The following is a 7,069-nucleotide window of genomic DNA, read 5'->3' on the forward strand; positions in this document are numbered from 1 at the left end:
TTCTAATATTTCTCCCAGTCTTACTTTAACATTGTCTTTCTGAGGCTGACAGGCCAACATTGCCTGAGGAGTATCCATTCATCCTGTGTGTCATAGTAACAGTGCTCTGACAAGTCCAGGTAGCTATAAGCAAAGGTTAAAGTAGACTAGTTTTCACAATCTGACTATTTTTGGACAGTGAGATTTAAGTGGAAGCTACTGAGTAGAATTTCTATGAAAACTCCTTAAAGAATGCTGACTCAGTTTGGCATTTAGCTTTTTATAGTTTTCCTGTTTCCTGGAATGCTGATGCAATGACTGGTGCAACAGAAGCCTGTGACCACCATGAGACAACTTTGAGGATGAAATCAAGTGGCAAAGATGGCAAAGTGGAAAGATAGAATGAGCCTAAAAGATAATGGCAATGAAAATTCCCCTGCACTAGTCCTGGGCTACCCACTACAGAATTTTCTGTTAGAAAAGAGGAAGAAAAAGAAGTCTTCTTGTTTAAGCCTAAGTTTATTTATGCATAAACTGTTTACCATTATTGAGCCTCCACCTTTTAGCTTCACCTTCAAACTCCATTTCCAGTAAATAATATTAACTTTAGTTTTCGCTTTTTCTCTCAGTTTAGTGAGAACTATTTATTTTTTTAATTTGTTTTTTATTTTTTTTTTTACATCAAAGCAATTTATTAACAGAAAGCAATAATTTGAGGAGTTTTGTTCACAGATGGTGACCACAGTGACCTCCCTTCCTGTGGGTGCTGTCAGAGGGGATGGGGTGACATCCTCAGTCCGCCCAATCTTCATCCCTGAGCGGGCAAGGGCTCTGACCGCTGACTGGGCCCCTGGTCCAGGAGTCTTGGTCCTATTTCCTCCTGTGGCCCGGAGTTTGATGTGGAGGGCAGTGATGCCCAGCTCCTTGCATCTCTGGTCTACATCCTGGGCAGCCAACATGGCAGCATATGGAGAGGACTCATCTCGGTCAGCCTTCACCTTCATCCCACCAGTTACACGGCAGATGGTTTCCTTGCCAGAGAGATCAGTGATGTGCACAAAAGTGTCGTTGAAGGATGCGAAGATGTGGCACACACCAAATACATTTTCTCCTTCAGCCACCTGAGGGCTGAGGCTGATGACCTGTTCTTCCTTCTTTTCTTTCCCCTTGCAAGGTGCCATTTCTGCACGTCTTCTCCAGACTCTACCACTGGAAAGAGAAGCAGAAGAACTATTTATTGCAGAAAAACCCTGACAACTTCCTTTTGCTCTTCCAATTGCTAAACAAAAGGGACTTGTCACCTTAAAAAAATGGTAGAACTTACTCACTGTCTGTCTCTAAACTTTATGACGATCTGAACCTCAAATCTGTATCTGCTCTTGTAACAAAGGTGGTTCCTTCCCCAGGGGCAGACCCTTTTCCCATATCCTCTGCTTTAGCTCCTCTCTGAAGAACCTAGATAATAGTATCTGATGAATATTTCCTGAGTTTTTCTACGGATGCTAGAACCCCCATCCAAAGGACAGTGTTAACTACTTGAGGACTGTAGCCCCTAGATTGACTGGAGCCTGAGGTTTAATAATATTAACCTGTGTGACATCGGCTCCTTACCTCACCATCAATTTATCAGAGGATGGTGCACAAACTGATCACATATCTTGTGAACCCTCTTCTTCACCTGGCTGTTCAAAATGCTTTGCTGAAACCCACCGGGGAGTTCAGGCTTTTTGAGAACTAGCTGCCCTGGACTCTGCTTGGCACCTGTAATAAATGCTGCACTTTCCTTCTCCACAACCCCGTGTCAGTAGATCAGCTTCATTGTTTGTGGGCAAGTGGACTCAAGTGTGGTTCAGCAACACTCTTATTTAATGGGGAAAGAAATCGGTGGCTTTGTATACCACTAAGCATCTAAATTAGTGGTTCGCAGCTAGGGGCTGACAAGCTGGTCTCCTTGGGAAAAGCTGGTAACTCAAAGACATTTTTGGTTGTGACCATGCAGGGCTTGGAGTAGAGGGTGGAATCCAGGGATTCTGACAGCATCCTACAATGTAGAGGACAGCCCCCAAGAAAGAACCATCTGGCCCAGCATCAAGCACTTATGTTGGGAAACCCTTATTTATGCAAATCATTTAGTTAAAGAGATTTTCACTTGAGGGAGGCATGATCATGTGAGAATAAGGAAGCCACTCTTTTTCTAAGAGATGAAAACTAATTTTAAAACATGTTCTTGTCAGTGGTTGTTGCTGTTCCAAGTCCCAGCGTTGCTGTTTTGGAGATAGCAAGAGACAAATTCCCAAGACCAAATCTCTGTTCATTTCCAGAGAGAAACATGGAGTATTCCTCTCTGCAGATAGTTTAAATTCTCAGCACCTTCTTGGCAGCAAGAATTAACAGTGGGTGAACGACTTGTACAAGGACTTGTAATCAAAAGCTCTGAATTACTCGGTAGACAGTGTTGAGATTGGATTTTAAAGATTAGTCTGGGTAATAAGGAGGGTTCAATAATTGACAGCTTTCACTAATGGCTCTAAATTGCAAATCAATGTTCTTTGTTCTCTGCTTGCATAAATGTATGTATGAAGGAGAAAAAAAAAATCCATACATGGTCCTTGAAAAATTCTGCAAACACCTAACTCAACTCTTAAGAAACCAAACCTTGGCATCATGAATACCAGATAATTTCAGAAAATGTATATATGCCTGCCCAAATATTAATATTTTTTCAACCATTGTTGGTGAAAAAAAATGCCAGTTCACGAAATGAAAGGCAACTATCAATTTTAGTTCCCTAAATTTTCTACTAGAGTGAAAAAATGAAAGAACAATTCTGACTCTTTTCACTATAATAGTTTAATATGACACTCATGAATTTTTAAAAACTTTTTACTTTATTGAAATATAGCTGATTAACAGTGTTGTGATAGTTTCAAGTGAACTGTGAAGGAACTCAGCCATACATATACATGTATCTATTCTACCCCCAACTCCCCTCCTATCCAGGCTACCACATAATGTTGAACAGAGTTCCCTGTGCTATGGAATAGGTCCTCACTGGTTATTTAAATACAGCAGTGTGTATATGTCCATCCCAAACCAACCATCCCTTCCCCCTCACCCTTCCCCCAACACTCATGAATATTTTGACCATATTCTCAAAGAGACCTACTGTGGGGGTACAGACCCACCATGGTGAATATCCATGAACTTACCCACAGAGGCCATATAAGGAAAAGCTTGACCACACCTAGCCTGAGTTTAGAAGGACCCCTGATGATTCCCCCAGAGCATGAGCGGGTGGGAGGCCCGTAGGTTCTTGTCTGAGACCCACCCTTCACAGCATTTTGTTCTACCTCCCTCAAAATGGAGCAGTCTGCAGCCAAGTTCTCAGGAACAGGGTGGCAGTCACTGGGCCCTTTTAGACATAGGACAGGGCTTGTCGGGAGCTACCTCCTGTGTCTGTTGGTCCTTTCTCCGTCCATGTGAGTGATACACCATCTGAACCTAAACACAGCTTGTTGTCTCTTAAAAAATATTTCTTTATTTATTTGCCTGCGCCAGGTCTTAGTTGTAGCTCATGGGATCTTTAGCTGCAGCTTCTGGGATCTAGTTCCCTGGCCAGGGATTGAACACTGGCCCCTCTGCATTGGGAGCACAGAGTCTTAGCCAGGGGACCACCAGGGAAGTCCCTGTTGTGTCTATCACTGCAGTCTGTCTGGCCTTCACTTTGACTTTGTCTTGCATGGTGCGCTGACATCCCAGGCCCACGGTGAGGAAGAACCCATCTAGGACAATGGGGATTTAGTTATCCGACAAAGCAGGAAAAGAGATTAGAATGCTGACCTGAAATAGCTCCTTCTCGTAGTAAATCAAACACCAGTAGTTCCCAGGGAAGGTGATGCAGGGAAATGGGATTATTTTCTGTAAGTAGGGAACAGTGGACACCATGTTGAACTAAAGATATATGCTCCTTCTGAAAGGGGGCTGCACCAAGCTCCAGGTAATTGTTGCTGTGGAGGAATGTGAGCCTGAAATTATTGCATTTTCTGATCATCCTGTATGCATGTTAAGTCGGTTCAGTCGACTTTGGAAAAGTTTAGAACTCTTTGCAGCCCTATGAACAGTAGCCCACCAGACTCCTCTGTCCATGGGATTCTCCAGGCAAGAATACTGGAGTGGGTTGCCATGCCCTCCTCCAGGGGATCTTCCCAACTCAGGGATCAAACCAGCATCTCTTATGTCTCCTGCACTGGCAGGCAGTTCTTTACCACTAGCGCCACCTCTACCCACATATAATGCACACCTGACTCTATATGGCCAACCCTTTTGTACAAGAATATTCTTTCTGATCTGATTTCACCTGCAGAACTAAGTTCAATTGCTAGGTCTATTCTGTTGTTGTTCAGTTACTCAGTCGTGTCCGACTCTTTGCGACCCCATGCAGCACACCAGACTTCCCTGTCCATCACCATCTCCTGGAGTCTGCTCAAAATCATGCCCATTGAGTCAGTGATGTGACCCGATCATCTCATTCTCATTCTGTTGGACTAGGCATATAACTTTCCTGTATATGTGAAAGAAGGCTGGCTTTTATAAGTTTAGGTGATTTCAAACATTGAAATAACAGAAATTTGAATTCAGACTGCTGTAAGCAAGATGGAAATTGGTCTCTTCACATAATAGAGTAAAAGGAATGAAATAATGCTTTTTGTAGCAACTTGGATGGACCTACAGATTGATGTACTGAGTAAAGTAAATCAGATGAAAAAAGAGAAATAGTGTATGACATTCCTTATAGACAGAATCTAAAAAGAAATGAAACAAATGAACTTAGTTACAAAACAGAAACAGACTCACAGACTTAGCGAGTGAACTTATGGTTAACCAGGGGTTGGGTGGGGAAGGAAAGAGGGAAGGGATAGTTAGGGAGTTTGGGATCGACATGGACACATGCTATATTTTAAATGGATGACCAAGAAGGACCCACTGTATAGCACAGAGAACTCTGCTTATTGTTGTGTGGAAGCCTAGATGGGAGGGGAATTTGGGGGAGAATGGATACATGTATATATATGGCTCAGTCCCTTTGCTATTCACCTGCAACTCTAACGATGTTGTTAATCGGCTATACTCCAAAATAAAATAAAAAGTTTAAAAAGGTGGGGGGAAAGAAGGAAACTGATCTTTTCACATAATAGTGAATCCAGTGTACAATAGTCAAAGGTCTCGGAGGCCGGTTGGTTCAGGGACTAAAGGCTTTAACCAAGGCAATTAAGCAAGAAAATAAAAATGTCAGGTGTCCAGGTTAAAAAGTAAGATGGTGTCATTCAAGCATACACAGTCAGAGGTAAAGAACCTTAGAACCATCTCCTTCTTACTCTGCACTGGGAAAAGGCAATGGATGAGCCCAGGACACAGAGCTTGAAAAGAGAAGGCAAGTCAGGAGAGAGCAAAGATTATGCAGATGGAGTTATATATTTGAAACCTTCTCAGGACTTCCTTGGTGGTCCAGCGGTTAAGAATCCACTTTACAATGCAGAGGATGTGGGTTCCATCTGTGCTTGAAGAACTCAGATCCCATGTGTCATGGGGCAACTAAGTCTGCATGCCCCAACTAGAAAAAACCTGCACGCCGCAACTAAGACCCAGTACAGACAAATAAATAGGTAATAAAACCTTCTCATAAAGTAAAGCCCAGGCCCAGACACACAGCTTCACTGGTGAATTCCAAATATTTCAGAAGGATTAATACTAACTCTTCACAAAATCTTTCCCAAAATTTAAAGAAGAGGCAACATTTCTCTGTTTATTCTTGAGGCCCAGTATTATCTGATACCATAATCCCGCAAACACCACACCAGGAAATAAAACTACAGACCAATATCTCATCAGTACAGATGCAAAAATCCTCAATGAAGTACTAGTGAGCTAATTCAGTCACATATGGAAAATAATATATACCATGGCCAACTGGGATTTATCTCAGCCATAGCAAGTCATTTTAACATCTGGAAACTAATTAATGTAGTATACTCTACCAACAGAATAAAGGTCAGTGACCACATGATTATCTCAATAGACTCAGAAAATACTTTGTGAAATTTAATACTCTATCATGATAAAAAGCTTAACAAAGTAAGAATGTAAGAGAGTTTCCTTGAAACTGAAAATATCATCTACAAACATTCCACAGTTAACATCAAACTCAACTGTACTGAATGTTTCTTCTTAATCATGAAAGACACAGATGTTTCCTCCCACAACTCCCTTTCAACACTGTTCTGGAGGTTTTAGCCAAGGCAATTAGGCAAGAAAATAAAAATGTAAGGTATCCAGATTTAAAAGGAAGGCGTTAAACTGTGCTATTTGCAGATGGCATGATTTTCTATTTAGAAACTGCTTAGAAACTCATTTTAAAAAAACCTTTTAGAACTAATGAAAGAGTTCAGTAATGCAGCAGGCTTGCAGGAGATAAGATGAATATATAAAAAATTGATTGTATTTCTATACACTAGGAATGAATAATACAAATTAAATCAAGCAAACAATTCAATCTGTACAAGCTTCATAAGAAAAAAAAATACTTAAGAAAAATGTAACAAAAGAAGTACAAAACTTGTACTCTGAAAGCTATAAAACAGTGTTGAAAGAAATTAATTTTCTAGGTTGGGCATATAGTCAAGAAAATAAAACACAACACATCAAAATTGGAAGGGAAAAAGTAAAACTATACCTAATGTAGGTGTTATAATATTATACACAGAAAATCCTAGGAAATTCATGTTAAAGCTATTAGAAATAGTAAATTAATTCAGCAAGTTTCCAAATTAGCTTTATTTCTAGACAGTAACAATGAGTAAACTGACAATAAAATTACCAAATAAAAAAACTCAAATGGCAGTTAAAAATGAAGTACAAATACATTTTAACAAGAGGTAGAAACCTAAACACAAAACTAAAAATGGTTTAAAGAAATGAAGGATGATTTAAATGAATAGAAAGATATCCCGTATTTCTGGATCAAAAGACTTATACTATTAAGATGATAATACTCCCAATTTGATCTAAATTTAAACAGAACCCTAGTAAAAAT

At 40.3% G+C, this 7,069-nt stretch overlaps 1 pseudogene; it reads right to left on the bottom strand.

The window, feature by feature from the left end:
- Positions 1–705: 705 nt before the first annotated feature.
- LOC133055513 (small ribosomal subunit protein uS11-like) lies at positions 706–1,172 on the bottom strand (annotated as a pseudogene).
- Between the last annotated feature and the right edge of the window lie 5,897 nt (positions 1,173–7,069).

The sequence above is a fragment of the Dama dama genome, chromosome 5 (genome assembly GCF_033118175.1).
Source record: "Dama dama isolate Ldn47 chromosome 5, ASM3311817v1, whole genome shotgun sequence".
NCBI lineage: Eukaryota > Metazoa > Chordata > Mammalia > Artiodactyla > Cervidae > Dama > Dama dama.